Source organism: Cygnus olor, chromosome 21 (genome assembly GCF_009769625.2).
Source record: "Cygnus olor isolate bCygOlo1 chromosome 21, bCygOlo1.pri.v2, whole genome shotgun sequence".
Taxonomy (NCBI): domain Eukaryota; kingdom Metazoa; phylum Chordata; class Aves; order Anseriformes; family Anatidae; genus Cygnus; species Cygnus olor.
Window position 1 is genome coordinate 470,288 of NC_049189.1, and position 21,550 is coordinate 491,837.

Sequence of the window (21,550 nt, forward strand, 5' to 3'; positions counted from 1 at the left end):
AGCTCGTTACTAGCAACAACACAGATCCCAGATATTGTGAATTAACAGAGCTTTTAATAGTTACATGCTTACAGTGTGGAGATGACACCCTCACAACGGCACTAACTCCCATCTGTGTTAATGACGAAATGGCCAGCCCACTGCACGTTGCACGCCTGGTGTATGCCTGTCTCCTCCATGGTGAGCACCAGTGGGAAGCAAGCACCCCTCTTCCTCCTGCCAACAGCTGCGTGGCCACGTAAAGCAACAAAACCGCCTCCAACCTGCAGAAGGCACCAGCAAGCTCCTCCTGGAGCTCTGCTGGCAGGAACATCGACTGCGAGGCTCCGCAAACCTCCTCGAGGCACGGATGGAGCAGAGGCTTCATGCAGTGTGAGCTCCCTGTCCCCGCTGAGCATCTTCAGCAGCAACCCCAGGAGCATCCACAAGCTGTGCCGCGTGCCCCCGGATCCGCCTTGTCTCCAGAGGCCGCGTCCCGCTGCCCGTACAGCCCTCTGGGAGAAAAGCTTTGCCAAGGCAACTCCACCACACACCCGCTGGCAGGTAACACTATCAACTGCTCTGACTCTGCCCTTCGCTGCCGCTTGTTCTGTTTCACTAAGAGAGGTCGAGGCTTTGCTTTGCCGGGCACTCCGACTTTTATTTGTGACCGCAGTTAAAACGCTGCTCTAATAAAAGCAGAGCGGGGGAAGCATCTCACCAGGGCAAGGCTGCTCCCCGCCGGGGGAAGCGCTGCCCAAAGACCCTGTTAGGATGCTGGTGTTTGTGCCTGGCCTTGGGGAAGGTCGCCCCCAGGACAGCTCTGCCCTGTGACGGTCATTTACTCACCCATCTACAGAATGAGGTGAGAGCAAAGCAGCTACAGATGTTTTAGCAGGAGATCCTGAAATAATGCAGTTCTCCTTCATGGTGACATTGTTGAGAAATAAATGTGCTTTAAACAATAGGTGTTGTATAAAGCATCTGAAAACAAGACAAATTAGTCATTAAAAATTAATTTTAGAAAATTACAGTCTTGTTAATAGACACTGTTACAGCTTCGCACATTCCTTTCTGGGCAGGAAGAGGGAGGAAGGGGATTTCAAACACATTTTATTGTATTTCATCAAAAATTGAAGAGATGGAGATAAATGTCTTTGGAAGCCTGTGTTTCTGCACTGCACAAATTCACAACCCAAGTATATTTGCATTTGCAATTCACACTTGCAAGGAGGAAAAGCCATTACATGAGTGATTTTCTCATCACAAGCTTTCCTCCCCTCTCTCCCCCACCTTCCCCATCTCCCCGTTTGCTGCATTTTAGCATAGTTTGACGTCACTTTGCACGGTACGCACATCTGGAAGCCTTGGTCCAGACAGCCCGCTCACCGCTGCACGCAAATGCCCGTGCCTCCCCCCACCGACTCTCGCTTTTTGCTGAGTCCAGGCCACCACGCTCCTGCCGGCAGCACCCACCCCAGGTGGCAGGGCGACCCTCAGCGCCCCGAGCTCGCGCGCCGGCTGGGGCAGCGGCGAGACCGGCCGCGGGCTGAGGAGCGGAGCCTGCGCATCTGAGCAACCTCACTGCAGGGGGGCAGAAAACAAATAAAGGTTTTTACAGCAACCCCAACCAGGTGGAAACGACACTCTGCTAGCTTCCCGGTCCACACGCTGTGCTGTCCTTCTCCTTGCACGTCCTCTGAAGCATTAAGGACTTGCTCGGCTCAGTTTTATCAGTCCACTGGGAACGTTCAAGCGGCGAGGGAGGAGGTCACCTCTCTACCCAGCGCCATCTTACTGCGGGACCCAGCGGGAGCCCAGCCGAAGCCAGGCGCTCCTCCTGGCGGGGGGCGCGCGGTGACCGCTCCGCAGGGGCCGCGGCTCGGGACAGGGCCAAAGCGCACCTGTGCGGAACAGGGCCGGCACCACGACCGGACGGACGTGGATTTCTCCTCCTTGCATCAAAGCCCCTACAACAAAACCACTTGCAGAACGCGCTGAAGAATCGCTGACGTTATTTTCACGTTCTCAACAGCAAGGACTACAGCAAAATACTCAAGGTCAAGAGACCAGCATGGTTCTAGGCAATCTGTACCTCTTAAAACAGTGACAAATATGTTATTTAATTTTAATGAGCTTTTTTGCATCTCAAATCTAATTACAGCATTATCAAGTACTGCTCTGAACTGCAGGTGGCTTCTCATTACTTGTGGTAGGGCTGTCACAAGCATTTTTCATGAATACTAAAAACTGCTTAATTTTACTACACATTTGAAACTTTCAGGCACGGGTCTCCAGCTCTCCATTTAGGGGTTAATAACACTGCAGTGGTGCTTCACAACACAGCAATGCTCCCACACCCACCTCTGGAGGAACGATAAGCCAACACCACATGCCTTGAACGTTTTGTTCAAAGTCCCCATTTTTTAGCCTGTTGCTCCCCTGCAGGATTTCCGTTCCCCGCAGTTAAGGGAGCACAGCCCCTGCCCAATCCCCCGCTGCCGCCCCGCAGAAGGGCGCTGCTGTTGCACAAGGCTCTCCTGCCTCGCGACTGCTCCCCCAAATGCCATCACCACCCTGTGCTCCATGCCAACGTGACAATATCCTGTGAAACGAGATAAGAAAACCACTCTCTTCCAGGTCACTTCTAATCTTCACTTCCAGTTTAACATTTTTTAAAAGATATTATTAAAAGCACAATGTTTCAAGGTGAGAAAGTGCTCCGGTGTCAAACGTGTTTTGGCAAGACCAAAATATTTCATTTTTCCTCTTAACCTTTAGGAAAATCAGATTTTCCTGATGATTTCTGGCCAATACTTTTGACCACCTCTACTGATTGCTGCTTCCTCCATATGCTGCAAATCTGCTGGAATTGATGGTTAAAAGCTCCTGTTTAGCAACCATCAGGAAGCAGCTGAGAATTAAATGTTTAGTCCTCCTGGAAAACCTTTTCTGAGTTGTTTGGTGAACAAAGGCTCCATGCAAATGAAAATGAAGCCCCAGTAGTAACTTCACCTCTGACAAAGCGTGAAATTGCAGAGGAAAACATTCAGGAAACCCTTGAGATGTAGCCCGCGGCAGGCCCAGCCCCACACTGCGTACGTGAAGTGGCGCGCTCAGGGAGATGTTTATTGCAGTTTTAAAACTTTTATAAAAAATTAAGAACTACAGTCACTCCCACACAGAACACTGTTACTGAAATTGCTCAGGGATTCTACCACGCTTTCGGCTCAGCCCCGCTACAGTCGCTGCTGGGAACAGCACGCAGCAAGCAAGGACGGGAGCAGGGCACAGCCAAAGCTGACGCTAACACGGCGCGGGGGGCACCGCGGTGCCGGCCACAGCAAGGGTCGGAACAGCCCCAGAACAGATGGGGAAAACCCTCAAAACCACAAAAACCAGCAGCTCTTTTGCTTCACTGACTGCAGGATGGATAGCTATCGCCTGCCCGGCCTGACCCCTCGGCGATGCCAGCAGAAGCCAGCCCACGTGCAGTCTCTGCACTACCCGCAGTTCGTGCCGCGCTCAGCGCTCGAGGGCATTTCTCCGCGCTCGGAAGCACCCGGGTGGGCCTCGGCAGGCAAAGACACAGGCGGCGGTGCTGCTGCCGGGGCCTCCCGGCTGCCGGACCCCCGGGAAGGCAGGGGCAGGATCCCCACTGCTCATCGCCCGGAGGATGCACGAAGGAGGGAGCAATTCCCAGGAATCCCCCCCAAGAAGGCCGGGGCGAAGCTGACAGGAGACGCCCCAGCCAGCGGCACGGCCTGCGCACGACAGCCCCTCGGAGGGCCGCAGAGCACCAGCGTCACAAATTCCTGCTTTCTGCACAGGCTGCGCTGCCACTGGCGTTAACACCCTCTGCAAGTGATAAATAATACAAACGCAATAATACAAATAATTAATAATTAACATGAACGCAAGAAAATTTGTTCCCAAGAATGAATCTTGACACAACCACTAATAAGTCTTTAGGCTGCCTTCCCCGGAGGGGCTCTGGTGGGAACACGCTGCACCGGGGCAGAGCTGGCGCAGCCGCAGGGAGCCCCGCACGGGGAAGCTGCTTCGGCTCCGCTGGACGAACCGCGCACACGTGTGAGGTGATTACTACTACTGCTCAGCACCTTCACCCTGCCCACTTCGTGTCCTTTTCATGACTCGTGACAAAAAGCATGAGACTGCCCAGGTTTTTAATTGACTTTTCTGGCGGGCAGTGTCCTTGTGGATACAAAGAGGAACTTGTAATTTCCTCTGACAGCACGCTCACCTCTGCTTGTCTGTCTTTGTGCAGAAGTTAATTCTGCTTTCCTGGTTACTGTTTTTATGCACGCTTAATTGTTGTGCTGCGTCAGCTGCAGTGAAGCTCACGGCAGGGTGTTTCTGCTCTAAGTGTACGCTCGCATTAGTGGCTTATCGAGTAATATGACAGCGATATTCTAGAGTTAATTACTCCGTACAGCACCACAAAGACCCTGCTGTTACAGGCGAGAGCCATCCCCGGAAACCTCCTCACTTCTTGTAGATGGTTACCTGCCATTCTAAATTTCTGCAAGCGTCACCAAACATACGTACACGACACAGAAAAGCTGGGGGCACGTCTGAAGCAGCAGCACCGTTATTCTCACCCCCTACCCGTAAGGCAACGGGGAAGCCCTGCCAAGGGGGAAGCGCAGGCAACGGCCGCAGCCTCCAGGGCTCCCGCTGCACCCCGGGGTGCGAAGCTGCTCCGCTGCCGCCTTCCCACGGGACGGTGCCTCGCGGGGGCCAAGCAGAGCCTCGTGCTTTCAGAGGGAGCAGGGCATGCTGAACGCATCGCTGCAGGAAACAGCGGTTCCCACATCCATCAAGTGGGGATAAACACCCCATGCCCGCAGCTCCTCAACGCCCCGGACTCACAGCAGCCCCGCGACTGCTGAGCCACAAGGACAGGGTGGGGAGGAGAACAAAGCCGGAGCAGGGGCTGGTTCCCCAGGAACTTCCCTGTCAATACATACTTTCCTATTAACATGGGGATTTGTTTTTAAAGGGCTTTGTGGAAAGCACTGTGGGTTGCAGACAACAGCAGTGAATTATGCAACAGCCCGCATACATTATGTGTTCCTACATTCCCGGTAATGAAAAACAACATTTTCTACCTTGGCAATTTCCACAGACACGACACTTCTGCTATCTAGGAGTTACAGAGCATATTATTAATCCACGCGTTACTGCTCCCAACACAGGTGACCGGCATCCTACAGCAAACTTTGAAGCCCCAACGCCAACAAAGCACATGCTACTTCCCCTCAGAAGTACTTTTTTGCCCCCAAACAGCCCAAGCAGCAGGAGCACTGCTCCAGGGAGCATGCAGGACCAGCAGGCTCTGCTCCATGGAAGTGCTCCAGCAAAGCCAGCTCAGGGGACCGCGGGGTGATTCGGGCTGCCCGCAGCCCCATCACTCCCCCTGCCCAGGTGCCTGCTGCCCCCCAGGCTGAGCCCAACGGTGCAGGGACAGCCAGATCCTGCCCCTGCAGGAAGACGTTCTGCCCCCCAGGCAGCGCAAAGACTGGGGAGAGGGAAGGATGGGGCAAGACTTTGGGGCGATAGCCCACACTTCTCAGAACAAAGGTTTGTGTTAGGAGGGAGCTGGAGACCCCAACAGCAAGCACAGCACCGAGCTCCTTAACCGGGGAAAAACAGAGCTGGCTAGAAGCCCCAGCAGCTAAAAGCACACGGCCTGCTTTGGGACCACTAGGTGCCCCTGTGCCCCAGCCTAGGAGGCTCAGCCCAGCGCCTCCTGCCTGCCGTGTCCCCCCCGGCCCTCGTGCCCAGGCAGCTGCGGCGGCCCCCAGCACGCTGCTGCGCGAGGCAGGGTGGCTGCTGCTCAGGCTCCTTGTGCCACGGGCAGCTCGGCAGCTCCACACGTCCTTTGTGACGTTAAGTCGAGATGTCTGACTTCCAGAAACACACACCGACACAGGCCATATAGCACCTGCAAAGTATACTGCTCGTATTAAACGTACTGAAGCCCCCCATGCAGCGTGTGGTTTTGTATTAAAACATAAAATGCTTAATAAAAAATAACACAGGAGGAACGCGTAGCTACCTGCATTTGGAAAGGGGCCTCGTTAGCACCTTCTGCTGCAGCTCCTCTGAAAAGCTCAAAACAACATTCCACTTCACCTGACCTTGATGCAAACCATGATTCTGGTTGAGAAACGTCTCTCCCCTTTAAGGACTGTAGCCAATGATTGCCCCATGATTGTTTGATTAGATTTGCCTGCACACCACAGCAGTTGCCGTTGCCCCACCACCAAGCCGCACCCTGCCAGCTGGGCGCTCGCTCAGCCGCCCGCGGCAGGGCCCCGCAGCAGGGATGGGGCCGGGAGCTGCCCCTCCGGGGCCACGGCACCGCCGCCTCCTTCCTCTGCGCCCCCCGGGCACGGCGCAACGCGGTGCCCCCAGCCCCGCAGGCACTGAGGGGTGCCAGGGCCCCTCCAGCAGCGCGGCGGTGCCACGAAGGGCGCAGACAGCCCAGGGTTTGCTGCTCCAGAGGAGGGACGGGAGGAGAGGGGCGCTGCTGTCCCGTGGGGCTTGGCAGAGGGATGCGCGCAGCTGGGGCTGGGCACCTCACAGAAAGCGTGTTGTGTCCGTTCTGATAGTAACTGGTTCTTACTGTATGCTGCATCGCTTTGGACTACCATAACGCATGCCAGTTTGCACTGAGATTTATGGAGATTGTGCCAGAACTGCTAAAACAGGGAATTACCAGATCTTGTGAAAGGCTATCCCCAAAAGCAGGAACACTTTATCACCCTGGCTTGAAAGCTTTCTGCTTGCAAACGTCCCCCTAAGGGCAGGAAGCGGAAAAACCATTCTGAAAGCTGAGGTGCAGGAGGATGCCACAGCCCCAGAGGACACCTCTCTGAGCAATAAAATCCCGTCCTGACGCAGCGGCGCTGCCGAGCACTTCCCAGAAACACCCCAGCGCGTGCCTGGCCCATCCGGAAGCGTGCCCCGGGCAGAGGCTGCTCCCACACCAGGGAATGGGAACTAGTTAGTTGGACTTAGGGAGGGCGCGCGCTCCTTACAAAGCTGGAAGTTTCTGTGAAGTCGAATGGATGAGGCGATTAACGCAAGTGAAGGTAGTACAGATCCACATTTGCTCAACTGCTCCTCAGAAGAGTTCACCGTTTTCCTTCTCCCACAAGTCAATTTACTCAGGGAGATCAGGCTCTTCTCCAGATAAGCACATTGACTTTAAAATAAAGTGTGTGCCAACAGCTGCAGCACCGAGACTGAAGCAGACAGAGATGTGGCACTGAATGATAATTAAATACATTTTCATCATCTGTCATTTTTTACTGCAGGTGCTGGTGTAATAAATCTGAGCTTGACTCTTTTGTCAGCTGGCAGCGAACACATTTTAACGTGAAATCTCAGGGGATGAATTAAGAGTCACTTGGCCTTGTACAGGAGGGAGGATTCTACCTCTAACATGCCAAGTGGGTAACTTATACCTGATTGCTTTCATAATACTTTTATTATTTTGATGATACGCGTCTGATGTAGTGTTTCAACCCACTCCTACAGGCCTACAGGCTACACGAACACAAACACCCCCATCCACCTTCTCAGGTACACCGCGCTCTCCCTCGCCCCGTGCCGTGCCGTGGCTCAGCAGCTCCACCTCCGCCACCTCCGCCCATTTCTCCCATGTCCCGTTGGGCGACGCGCTCGGGGAGGTGCTGCTGGCACGGCGCTGGTAGGGGCAGCAGCGGCAACCCCAGGCGGGCTGGCACTGCTCCCCGTGCTGGGACGGTGGGACGGGGCCCGGAAACATCTTCTTGGCATTTGGCTCTGGCGGTGCACTTGGGCTGACAACGCTGTGTCATTTCCAGATATTTCTGAACCACACACAACACCGCGTGAGGTTAACGGGCACACTCTAATTAAAAACTACAGATCCAAAATACTCTCAAGCAGCTAGCTCATTTCTTACCTTCTACATGCTTCATCCCAAATAACCGTGAGGCTTCCCCAAGAACGTTTACTTGAGATTACTTCGAAGCAATGCCAGGCAGCAGGGAGCAGAGCTGAGACAAATTTAAATTTCAGACAGAGGTGAGTGACGACGGTGGCTTAAGCAAATGCCAACTTGCACAGCTCAGCTTGCAGCAGGACAGAGCCGGGTGGTCCTGAGGCCCCAGGCACAGCCAGCAGGCTCCCTCCCTGGGGACACGCACGTACCTGGGGCTTGCCAGCTGAACTGCTCCACACGTGTAGAGCTGGCAAAGCAGAACCCCAAGGGACTGCACCCCACCTGTACTGCAAGACCCAACCCAACCCACCTCCCCCTGCCACTAGAGCTTTAGCCCAGGGCTGAAACGAGGCGGTGCTGACTTGGTAACAAGGAGAACAAAACGAAGAATGGGCCAAAAGAAGAAAACCTTGGATGCGATGCGAAAGCCCAGCCAGTACCGAGCAGAGTCTACATGGCAAAGCCACAGCACCCGTCCCGCACACATGGTCACCCTTTGTGCAGGATGCGAGCCCAGCAAGCTGCAATTGTACGTTTTAAAACGCTGAATTTTTAAAATGCTGAATTTTTTTTTTTGGTGTTAAAGAATTGATGTGGTTTGTGCCTCAGCCAAACACCATTACAGATACACCAACAGTGAAATTCTGTGAGTAAACAAATCTGAGTGGCCTCTAGAGCTTTCCCTTCTGGTCAGAGGGCAGTTCACCTGGTGGGAAGCCTGCATGTGGCAACATCCCTCCTGAGCACCTGGGGCTGCTCTCGTTCAAGGCCCTCTTAGAAAATCACCCCCCAGGGCAGCTGTATTAAGCTTTAAGATGTTGGTCAGAGAGAACAAAGTCAGCGGAAAAAGGCAAACACACGGAATTTGCAAATTAATTTAATTAGAAGAACCACAACTCAGAAAATTAAACATTTAGGTTAATATGCCTGTAAATCAAACGTGTAAATCAAGTGCACAGTGAATTAGCAGCTTTGTTTCCCTGAAGATACGCGCTGATTGTTCATAACTCCTCTCACGGAGAACAGCAAAGGGGGAAGTCTCGCATGAACTCTTCCTTCTTCTTTGCTGGACACAGGTCCTGGCATCTCATACCTTACCTTGATCATTTTTATCAATCCTCTTTCCTGGGAAATATAAGCATCTCATCCAAAGGATACTTGCGGATTTAAGTCAAAGTTGTGCTTTTGTTTCCATGTGTGAACGATGAGAAATAAATTAAGATTATCCCTACAGGGCACCAGAGCACCTACACGATTCCGCAAATAACAACCTGGGAGGGGCGAGTACCCACGCCGACCTCCTGGGGGATCCCGAGCTCATCTCCAGGCTCCAGCGAGCGCTGCCCAGGCCAGAACCTGCTGCACCCCCGGGTGCTGCTCCTTTGCTGCCCTGTGCCTTGCCCTGACCCCCGCCCCCTGCCCAGGGCCCTGCTGCGTCCCGGGGGAGGTGGGCACAGCCCGGCAGCTGCCCCCCGGCACACACAGAGGGATGCCAGTTCGGTGACCCACAGGAGGTCAGAGGCGCCGCGGCTCCCCGGACCAGCAGCAGCACCGAGCGCGCTGCATAACCCCTGCCGCGAGGAACAACCGCGCCGTCAGCATGCGCCTCGGGGTCCCAGCGGGCAGGACTGATGCCTGATGAATACTGCCTACACTAAGAGAAAAGCCAGCTCTCCAGTAGGTGCTAGCACATCCACACACACCAGAAGACAGGAAATGGCACAGGCAGGGCTTTGGTCAGTTTAGGATGTGAAGTCTTATTAATTAAATCCTTATTAAACATTGCCCTCTAGTTTATGACCTGGTTCCATTGTCACATAAAGTTAGTATGGGATGGAGCGAGGGGACAGTGACATGCAACGGGAAAGTGCAGGAGATTCATGCTGAAGAATTTTTACAGCTCAATTCAAAGATTCCTCATTCATTCATAAAAACACGCGAGAGAAACGCCTGAGCTAGAACAAGCCTCAGGCCTCGTCCTCTGCCCCCAGCAGCCGCTGGCTCTGTGCCCTGAGCAGTGCAGCAGGGAGCAGCCCCCGGCCCAGCACCAGCTCCCTGCTGCTCTGCACCGCGCTGACACAGCGCAGCTCTGGGATTTGGGCAGGGGGATCAGGCCCCAGCTGCCAGCCACCGCGAGTGCCCCCGCCTGCACCGCTTCATCCTCCAGGCACTCTGCAGGAAGGAAGCAATGCTGCAAACCACCGAAAAACCGGGGGTGCGCTGTATGATGCTCAAGACCCAGAGCCAGTGTGAAAAGGGTTTCTGTAACGGAGGATTTCATTTGAATCGGGGTTTCACTCTGTTGTCTGTAATTAGCCTGAATACAAGACACTTCTTATTTTAGTTAAGTAAAACCTACTGGAATTACACCAAGACACAGCTGCCAACCCTTCCCTCTGCTCTGCTGCTCTCTCCCTGCTCCAGCTGCAGCCTGTGCCCCACAGCACGCAGCCAGAGCCGCCTGGGTCCCTAGGGCGGAGCCCGAATCCACCCACCTGCACAGGTGCTGCCTTCCACTAAGCCAAACTCTGCTTTTTTTTCTTTGAAATACAACCCTAACCCCAATAAAATCTGCTCAGCTGGTCTGCAGGAAGAAAAGCACCAAATTTAACAAGTTTCTCACCCTTTCTCTGCTCCAGCAAGTCAAAGTCTTGCCCGTCCCATGACGTGGGCTTTTACGAACACAGACTTTCCAAAAATAATGCAAACGGCCCGTTCACAGACCTGCCAGAACCACGCGTGGTGCTGAGCACTGCTGAAGGACTAACGAACGTTACATCAGGCTGCGACGGCGGCTGCCGTACCCAAGCCCATTGAACAAGCAGGTTTAAATGGCTCAAAGTCTTCGGACCCGATGTGGATTTTGGCATGTGAGGGCAGCGGAGGGTTTCATCTCAGCTGCCCTACAGGGCAGAGCAGAGCAAATGCCTAACATTAATCACCCATATATTTAAATTGGACAAACAAGATGCAATATTCTAAAAGATGCAGATTTTTTTCCTTGAAGGCAGTAAAACTGGCTGCCATTTTCTTCGGATTTTGAAGAATGAAACTTTTCAGGTATCTGTCACAAACCACAGAAATTACAGAAAGGCAGAGAACATCCCCCCCCCCCCCCCTTTGCTATTTTAAATAATCATCTTGTTTTACCTTCCTTCATCCAAATACATCAATTAAAAATGCATCACTCTAATTTATACGACAAAGATTACTGGCAAGGTTATTACACTGCCGGCAGTAACTCCAGCCTAACCTCATTTTCTGTATCAGTGGGGTAGAACAAGTCTAAAATGGAACCATTTTATTTTGCTCTGTGTTCTGCACCCTACAGCGACTTGTCATTTTATTTAAGGTCAAAAAAGGATTTCTGCCCATTATGTTGGTAGTAACAAAAAGCCAGAAAAAAAACCAAACATTTTTCCAAACTTTTCCCCCCACTTCCCTTTTACAAAAAAAATAACAAGGATAAGAAAAGCATTAAATATATACGAGCTTACAGCAGAACCGAAGGAACTGGAAGAAGCCCCAGTTTTACGCTGCACGTGCAGAGCAGAGCAAAGCGGTCCGAGAGAAGGATGGCAGCTACAGGCACCCACGGCTAGGGTGCCCAGGGCCTTGGTCACCGGGCGCTGACATCCTCCTTCCCCCTGGAAGGCACGTGCCAGATTCCTACCTCAGCAATAAAGCCTTCGCTTGAAGAAAGACGCAACATTATCTGAACTATCACAGCACCCTCGGTACAGCCAGTCGGGATAAAAATTCTGACTTACTGCATAGAATATGCATTAGGGCAGAGATACTAAGATAAAAATCAAAGGACCTATCTGTACTTTGCCCCTTAATTTGAGTGGCCTACTCCTGTAATTGCCTTTGAAAGCCACACAGTATAAACAGGGATGGGAGAACATGAAATCCTGAAGTCCGCCTTAGGCAGAGCACTGGTGCAGAGGGATAAACCGTACTTCATTAGCCCTGATCGTCTGCGCTACAGGGACACAGAATTTCCTTTGAGGCATAAGAAAAAAATGTCACCTGACTGCCCAAAGCACCTGCACGCGGTAATCCCATTTAATGGTATTTGTGTTCATTCTGATCACAACATGCAGGAGCCATTTGGGTACACAACCATGTCTGTGTGGACCAGTGCTTCAAATAGCAGTGGCACAAACGTCAGCTCGAGCTTCTCACACGCTGCCATTACTCCGATGGGCGGCTTTGTGGCATTCCTTCAGAGTAGGAACTTTTCCTATGAGAGATTGGCCCCTCTTTGGCTTCTTTGGAGAAGTGCCACCTCCAGACAAGCCCCTGCCGACAGCGCAAGGACGTGCAACATGGACACGAATGCTGTAAAGGTAACGACTTCTGTAAAGTAACGACTTCATGCGAGCCCTGAGCCCCAGACAAGAGACAGGACTCAGACTCAGAGACAGTCCTGAGACTCAGACAAGAGACTCGTATGGTTTTCAGCTTGGCCCAGCTGACACAGCAAGATGGTTCGTTTGCCTGGCTCATCCCCACGGCTGCGTCTTTGCATTCTCAGCACAGTGACGACCTTCTCCACGATGGAGAGGGCTGACTTTCCTGGCACTTGACAACCTACCCACGACTAATGAAGACGAGGCCACGGGAGAAGGTGGAAGGCAGTTCGGCTGCGATGCTGGAGCTCTTGCATCTGAGCATACCTGCGTTCAGTGATTTCTGCAGGAAGGATCACCAGCCGTAACATAAGCGTGCGTGCTGAGCACCTCTGGGACTTGGACCATCCCAAATTAACTCAGACTGGTGACAGCAGAGAGAGCAAGAAGAGAACCAAAAATACTGAAGCAAAACCCTCCAGATTTTTACTACAAAGCGTACGAGAACTCAGTGTGTGATGACTGAAGCTTGCCAGATGTACCAAGCTATTTATAACACAAGCACTTACATAATTAGAGCTTGACAACTTACAAGCCTGAGTATCACAGCACTTTATTTATCCAGACAAACCTATATTAATGCTCTATCTTTAAATGGTAGAAATCTGGCAAATATTTAACTAAGCACTAAATTTACTGGTTACACATCTTTGAATTTGGGTGTTAGGGCTGGTTCTGCATTGATAATGACAAAGCTTACACATTTCTATACACTTTGAACAATCAGTCTGAACTTAGGCATCACCCTAGTACAAAATTCCCATCTGGAGGAAGGACCGGGACAGCTCTCACGCGGCCGTGAGGTCAGACTGCCGGTCACGCTCCCCCTCGGTTCAGCTCATTGAGACTCTGCAGGTACCTCTGAGCTCTGCCACCCTGGGAGGCGCCTCCCCCCGGAGAGCCCAGGCGGACGGAAGCGTGCAGGTGAACGCTCCCCCGGCACAGGGCAGCACCCCTTGCCTTCCAGTACTCGGTGGCCTTTCAGCCTGAAAAATACGGATTTTCATTTGATCTGGATAATGTAATTGACATGAGAACTGCTGCTGCTCCTGCCTTCGTCACCAAAGCTGACACAAGCAGCTTTTTTTGTACCCGAGGCTTCCAACTACATTCACTCTGGGCTTTCCCTTGTTTTAAAAAGTTTTAAATGTAGCACATTGCATATAGCTACAAAGAACGGGTTCGGGATGCTACACGGCTGTGATGCCTCACCCCAACGATTCCCTGCCCCTCAGAGGCTCGTTCCCTCCGACCTCGCGTACGGAGCTCTGCTCTCCCCACAGCCACCCGGCCCGATAACCTCACAGCGCATGACAAGCATTATAATGAATGCGTGGCCAGCGAAGCAGCTGAGTAATCAAAACCACTTTTGAGCCCCCCCAGTCACCCTATTCACAGCTTACCTCTCTAGGGGGAAACCCCTTCTGCAAGGGACGAGCGCTTCTGGAACCTGAGCACCTGAGGGGCCAACGCGCAGCCAGAAATCCAGGTAACACTGTACTTTAAGCAGCATCCACGTAACTTTGCCACATTCACAGGGAAGGACTTGCATTCTGCGTCGTCTAAAGCAATTGCAAAGGCTGGGCTGAGACGTGAAGCGGCAGGACCCTTCTCCAGCGTGAACTTGGGCTACCACCACTTTGCTTTCTGCCTCCTAATTTCTCCCTCCCCTCGGGGTACATACACAGAAGTCCATGTCCACATTTCAAAGTAAAACAAATAAAGTCTTACTACTGAACAGCGTTATATGATCCCCATCCTCTCCAGCTGTACCAACCCGAGCCACAACCTGGCGTCAAGATCCCACAAGCTAACTGAGACCCAGCCCATCAACAGCTGGCTGAGAGCCCTTCGCAGGAAGACCCAGGTGCTGCCGGACCAGGTCCCAGGCTGCTCGCAGTGGCATTAATCCCATGTGATGATCCCAAGTGCACGGCCCTGAGCTGAGGAACAAGTGACGGCACTGAGGGATCACGCCATGCCCTTCCCAGCTCACCCTGCAGCGTTTTCCCCTCCTGTGACACAAAGAAAAACATCATGTCTTTTTGCCACGCTTTGTATAGCAACCCATGCTTCATCACTACCTAAAATAACATGTGTATACGTAATTTCCATCTAGAAAATGTCGCTACTTGAAACAAAATGCTTAGAACATCTCTCAGATGGCTGATAACATTTTGTTTAAACAAAGGAATGTTTTCATTTTATTATAAATGCTCCCATGGATTAAAGATTTGGATGCAACAGCAAAGCAAGATAAACATTTACTTTCTATTATAACATCTAAATGCGAAGATTAAAAACTGTTTTACATTTAACAGCAAGACAAAGTCAAATCTGCACAGTAGCAGCTTAACTGGTATTTAAAGCCAAAGAGTTCTGATGTTGAGAGGTAATCAATTTAAGGAAGGAGGGATTTCTTAAAATTACCCATAAATCAAGAAAAAAAAAACACACACATACATTTGAAAAAGCCTTTCAATTATGTCTCCCAAAGAACTCCTTCCAAAGCCTTTTTGCTGCCAAGCCAAATAGGCTTTCTTTAAAAGACAGCTCTTGCCCTGGTATTTTTCCTGGTAAAATACTTTAAATATCATTTAAATTTTAATTTTATAATTTAAAATATTTTCACAGAATATCATTCTGTTTAGCATGTTACATGCTTAAAATTTTTGTTTTTCGTTTAAGACTGCAGTTGGAAGAGATTCTACAGAACACGTCAAGGTCTTAACAACCATGTGTAACAGCAGCTACCGGAAGCAACATTGGTTAAAGGACACAGAGGTGATGCAGGTGAGAGCTGATCTGCGTAAGACTTCATGCTTATTTTCTAAGGTCCAAATACAGGCTACTTTGAAACCACGATACCAGAACTACAGTTAGTTACTGCTGAGCCGCAATTCCTCTGTGAAACAGAAATCTAATTTTACAAAATCAAAATCCAAGTCTATTTGCAATAACGTGGCCAATTTAACATATATAAACGTACGAGAACCACTCAATTTTATTCCTGCTATGAGGCAAAGCTTAAACACTGCTAGCAGGCACCACCCTTCAGCATTATTCATTAGGTGAGCTTCATGGTTATGTCCCATCAAAAGATTTAGATGATGCAATTTAATAGTAGTGCCAAAAAAAAACCACGGCAATATAAAGCATCCTATCTGCTGAACACAATCTTCCATCCAAAAATGTCAAAAAATCTTGTAAAAAAAAAAAAAAAAAAGGCATGTCTAGTAATGCTAACAAGGCCATTAGTGAATTCTCTTAGGGACCTGCATAGAACATACATGGATTTCTGTTGCCAAGTTTAGGAACAATGTATTCTTATTTAATGACTAGTAGATCAAGGGGAAAAAAAAAAGAATAAAGCTTTATCAGTTTCATCGCATTGCCATTAAAAGAAAGGATCAGAATATCCATACTCTGTATAAGAAAAACAGATCTAATCCCCCAATTTATTTCAGTGGTCTTCCTAAAAATAAATCCCTCTTTTAGTTATAAACCTCTGTTTAAAAGCTTTAAAGGAAATGTGAAAAACAGAAGGAAGCAAGGGGAAGGGGAGGGAGAAGAATGGAAATGAGAGGTAAATGAGAACTGTCCCTAACTCCCCCTGGATTTCTGTTGCTTTTTGTTTAGTTGTGTTTTTCTTTCTAAACGATCATATTTCTTTTCTGCTGGAAGCAGCAACCCAGCAGCAGAACCTAGAAAGCAGAATATGGGAAATGCTATTTAATTGGCTTTGTTGAAGTATAAGGTTTTGGAACAAGCATATACTATTCATCTAAATCATTTTAAAGAAAATTTGTACAGCTAAGAAGAGAGCTTCCATTACTTTTAACCAGCCCTACTGATCACGCTAAATGAAGTTGTCTAATTTACAAAAGTATTTTAGCAAAGAAGTTAGAGGTTCTACTTAGAACTAAATGGATTTTACAGCTTATGTGGACTGAATATTCTATAAACAGATGGGAAAGAAGACGAGCAGTTACAAGGTTTGCTGGTGACAAAATGGGAGACCTTACGGCCACTGATGAGTCTCACCATGAAAGATCCCAATAATCACTGTAAGGGGGAAGCGCGGAACAAGAGGGATACTTTGCCAATTACTGCTCACTCGATGCTAAGCCACCCAAGCACACCCATTCCTCGCGGCCTGCACTCGGCCCCTACACCTCCACGCGGGAACCAACGCTCACCGGCTCTGCGCTGCGCCCGCCGGCACGAGCAGCAGCGATGCTGCAAACAAGCACGAACGCTGAATTTCTCTCTAGACCGTTCCCAAAAGACAGTTAATGCACTGTACTTACTGGAACAACATAGCTTTGCTTGCCTATAGTACGATCCTCTCCTCCAAGACACCGATCTTCCCTGCGAGATCTGCACGTTCGTGCCTTCGCAGCACCCTCCTGTGGGGATTCCGCGGCCGTGCAGAGGCGGGGGCAGCTGGCAGCGGGGCCGGGGCTCGGGCTCCCACACCAGCCGCGGGCACGCCGGCTGCGCGAGCCAACGTTGGCAAACAGAAGTGCCACCCCGACTGTTCGCTGCGGTCTGTAACTGCTGCCGAAAGTGGTTACGCTGATATTTAAACATCTGCTCTGAAAAGCCGAATAGTTGGTAAGAAGTTATTTTGGTATCACACATCCTTTAACGCTTTCCTTTTCACGGTGTCTCTACATTTTAATTCAGGTACTTGAAAACATGTTTATCATAAGCTACAGTGATTTTATGTAACATTTTGCCACTGCAATAAAAACCAGTTCGCTAATTTTTAAGAGGAAGACTTCAGGAAGACTTAATGTGATCAAGTGTTTAAGTTTTAGAAAAACGGTCTAAGTTTACACCTACTGCTAAACAGTATTACCACTGTTATTAAGACACAGAATCTCAGTAGGTATAGTACACTTTTCCGCTTTCTGCAAGAACAGTTTAAAATGAGAACTGAGTAAATCTCAAATCTGAATTATTGATTATCCTTTAGATTAGGCAGTAACTTACTGTGCCTCACCGTACAGGACTTGCAGAACCCGCACAGATCAATGCACTTGCACAATCTATCGTAGGAATGTCTATATGGCCTTATCCACTTTTGAAGCATTTGACACTAAATTAATTAATCTTAATAAATGATGCTTCTACAGGAACGAACCAGGCACTTGGTTTCCCAAATAAACACAGGATTTTAAAATCAAGTAATCTATCAGGAATATTTGCTTAAGCGATGAACACTGTCGCACACAAAGGAGGAAAAACAGAATAACAGAAAACTATCTGATGTTTTAGACACTTTAAAGCAAGGTAAGAGTGACTGTGGGAAGGATATTTCCTCATTTTCCTCTATTTTCAGCTAATAAGGTAGGCTTTTTTAACAAACTTGTTATTTCTTAATGACTTTACACTTACCTATTTGGAATCACACCGATACCTGTCACTGAAGCACGTGAATATTTGGTCACAGAAAAACACGTGCCCAGTAATTACAGACAGTGGCTATACAGCAATCCCTACAGTTCGACTTTATTTTTTTATTTTTATTTTTTTTTTAAACCTGCCATTGTATTTGATCAAAAACTCAATTGGAAGACTATTGCTAACATTATCTTCTCCAGCCTGCCTAGATTTTTGCCAGCTGGTACTTCCCATGACCTGATTTCACCCCATCAGTCCTTACATCTAAGATGCAACAAAAAGAAATAAGATAGCAATGAAACAGTATTTGTGAATGAGTGAGAAGAGCTGGTTTAGGGATAAATACACTCCACACAAGGGTGAAACAGAAGTCATGCTAAAGTTAACATTAATTAAAAATTGCCTTAATGTTCCTGTAAAGCCTTTTCATAGTATTTGTTACTGGACAGTAACTAAATCCTTCTCTTGAAGGCCAAAATTTTACTGCAATCATGAAACTGTGAGAAAGGAAAAGCTGCTTATCATATTACCTCTAGCTTGCTACCAAATCTCTGCATCTGGAGACACTACTGAGATCTACAACAGGTGTTTCAAGACGAAGAAAGCTCAAAGTTCATGGAAAATGAGCATGTGGACATAAAACCCTGAAATCCATCCTGGAGAACCCAGAAATGCCCAACACAACAGCCCTGGAAGGCAGAAAAGCACACGCAGGGGCTATAGTAAAACAAGAGAAACCAAGAACTTGTTTTCTGTTATCATGCTACGAAATTTCCATTCAGGGGAAGGCTTATGTTGGGTCGGAGCCTCTCGTTATTAACTGATGTAAGACATTACTCATTATTACTCAAAATGTCAAACTGCAGCATAATCCCTGGCAGCAACAGCATTATTTTCTGGATGAGAACACTCCATGTGTACCTTAAAGAACCTCTTTCCTCCCTGCACTATTCCACCTGGCTTAGTAGATAGGAAAGCTATTCCCAAACACAAAGAAAATGTGTCCTAAATACACGTAGAAGAGAAAGGCAAATAAAATTTTACATAGCAAAATCTTCCAAGCTTTAGCCTTCTACAGGGGAAAAAAACCTGCATCTTGAGAGACACCTTTATTTGCATCAAGGCCAGCTCTTCAAAGAAACTGAGGCCATAAGGTGGTGTGCAGACTGGCCCAAACCCAGTCGCATGATATCCTGACGAGTACTGTTCGAAATCCCCCGCCTTCTACTTCTCCAAGAGACACAGCAAATGCCAGAAGCACAAACGCTTGTTGTCGAATTACATGTAGATCCAACTACTGAATTAGTTATTTCTTAGCATCTCATCAGCCTACTCCTGTGCTAATAATGCATGATAAAGGAAGACGGGACATTAACAGATTGACTTGGGTGAAACATAGGTAGCACTACTCCTGGGGAATTTCTGAGCAGTGGAGCACCTTCCTGTTCCAAGTCCATTGCAAAAAATTAGGACAGGCAAGTTGTGGTATTTGTTTCATACATTCACCACAACAGGAACATCACCCAGATCTAGACTAGGTCCAAGTAATAATCACTGTAATTAGCACTTCATTCATATAATTACCCGTAGACCCCATAATATTTTACAAAGGAGGTAATTACCCATATTTTACAGCTGAGGAAACAGATACAGTGCAGGTGAATGACTTAAAAGAAATCATCAGTACATCTGTGGCACAGCCAGAGACTGCAATTATCCTTATTCTCAGACAAGACTCTCCCCCCAATAATCCATGCTGAATTCACTTCTGTCTCGTGTGAAGGAATCCAAAGAAAATAAAAACAAACTGGAATTTTCAATGTCTAGAAGAGCTGAAAAGCAGATAAGCCAAACCTAAAGGAGAAATAAAAACACATTTTGATCACCGAACATTTTCTCACCCAAGATCTGCAGCTAAGAGCAAAGGAAAGACAAAGAACCCTAGCTCAAGTACATACGGAAAGCAAAATATTGCATTTTGACTGGCATAGGAGTTCTATTTCTGCAAGCAGAGAATGAACAGAAGCACAGAACTGAGTCATGGAAGGCTGCCCAATGGCACCAGCTTACCAATTCAGCGATCAAAGACCTTAATGCATTTCAAGAATTCAGAGATGAAAGCGATAGTAGTAATTAAATTCTTTCAGTACTTTTCAAAACAATATACACACAGAGCAGCAAGCAGGGAGAGACCTGGGGAATTTACCTCCACCCCCAGAGAAACGCCCTGGGAAGCAGGCTGCCAGCACACTGGTCCTCACGTGGCAGCTGGTCCAACCGTGCGGTGCAGCCGCACGCAAGGCCCAAGTAGCCTCCACTTCCCACTTTCACATCTTTTGGGCTTTCCTCTGAAAAGGGAGAAGTCCTGTTCCCCTCCAAGCACAAGAGCAACAGCACCCTTGGCTAAAGGAGGTCATCCCTAAAACACAGTAGTAGAAGATGGCTTCCTATTTGTCAAGTTTAACATGGAGACATCCTGTACAGAGAGCTGTTTTTCTCAGATACTTAGTTAAAGATATATATACATATCCATGCTATGCATTTTTTTATATTGCATGCTTGGATGAGTTTTATTATTAATAGAAAAAAGCACGTTTGCCTGTGTTGACTGATACAACTGTTTTTTAAAGTAGTCCAAACTGAAGTGAGCAATTTGTCTGTTGCCTATGTATATTTTATTAAATGAACAGCACAAGCACATGATTGATACACAAGTACGTCTAATAGATTGAATAAAGGAGATTAGGTTAATTCTACCTCAGCTGCATTACCTGAAATGTAAGACATGCAGTGTTCTAAATCTAGTAAATGTGCAAGGTATTTCATTTCAGCCATTTAGCCTTATGTTAAAGTTAGCATATAAAAGTATACAGCAGTAGAAGATATTTCATGAATTTCAATATGAAGAGCTGTTTCAGGAATGAATGTTATCAATATTTTAGTTTTGAGTAGCAGGAAAACCTCATAAACAGAAACAATTCTTTCAAAAGAGTATTCTCCTAATATTTAAGTATAACTCTCTAGATAATTTTTTTTTTTTGCTTTACTAACATTTGTAGTATTTATTTAGTTTTTGGATCAAGTATTTGATTAGAACACGTATTTTGTTTCCTGTTCAGTTAAAAAACAAGCTCAGTAAAGTGAATCAAGTTCTGTAACCTATAGCTACACAATGGCCAATGCTGACACCATTTACTATCATCCATTAACAGTACAGCAGAAACCTGAAGAAAAATTTCAAGTTAAGGCAAATGGTAACGGTCTTGTTGTAATGATGAGTAGCTGCTTTTTTTTTTTTTTTTTTTTTTTTTTACAATCCTTCATTCCTGTTTATACACAAAACTGGAAACAATTCTTAAGGCTGAATTTTAAATGTCGGTATCAGCACTGAGCTGAATGCTTAAACCTTCTACCAGTGGCAGCTCCTACTGACATGTAAACATCTCATCTCCTCCACGTAAACACTGAATTGCATTTGTTGTTACTGTATCTCAGAGGCGCTCATTTAAGATCCAAAGGAAACGTTTCAAGTGTTTGAAACACTGCAACGCAAACTTCTGAGGTACTATTTGTTATGCTACAAAAATAGCAATCGACCCAAATTTCCCATTATCACAGAAAATAGCACTGACTGACTAACTCTTATCTAACAATACTCAGAAACATAATGAAAAAACAGCAGGCATCATCCTGTTGCAGAAGAACTTTGTGGATGAACTTAAGCACATTT

The 21,550-nt window shown here is 48.0% G+C and overlaps 1 protein-coding gene and 1 long non-coding RNA gene across 8 annotated transcripts in view; both read right to left on the reverse strand.

Annotated features, from left to right (window-relative positions):
- Window positions 1-6,157, reverse strand: part of LOC121058415 — a 32,758-nt gene extending 26,601 nt beyond the window's left edge. Inside the window, exon 1 of the long non-coding RNA XR_005814196.1 lies at window positions 6,062-6,157. This is a non-coding gene — a long non-coding RNA (uncharacterized LOC121058415). The remainder of the gene's footprint in view (window positions 1-6,061) is intronic.
- CAMTA1 (calmodulin binding transcription activator 1) overlaps window positions 1-21,550 on the reverse strand; it is a 375,445-nt gene that overhangs the window by 307,692 nt on the left and 46,203 nt on the right. The window lies entirely within an intron of this gene.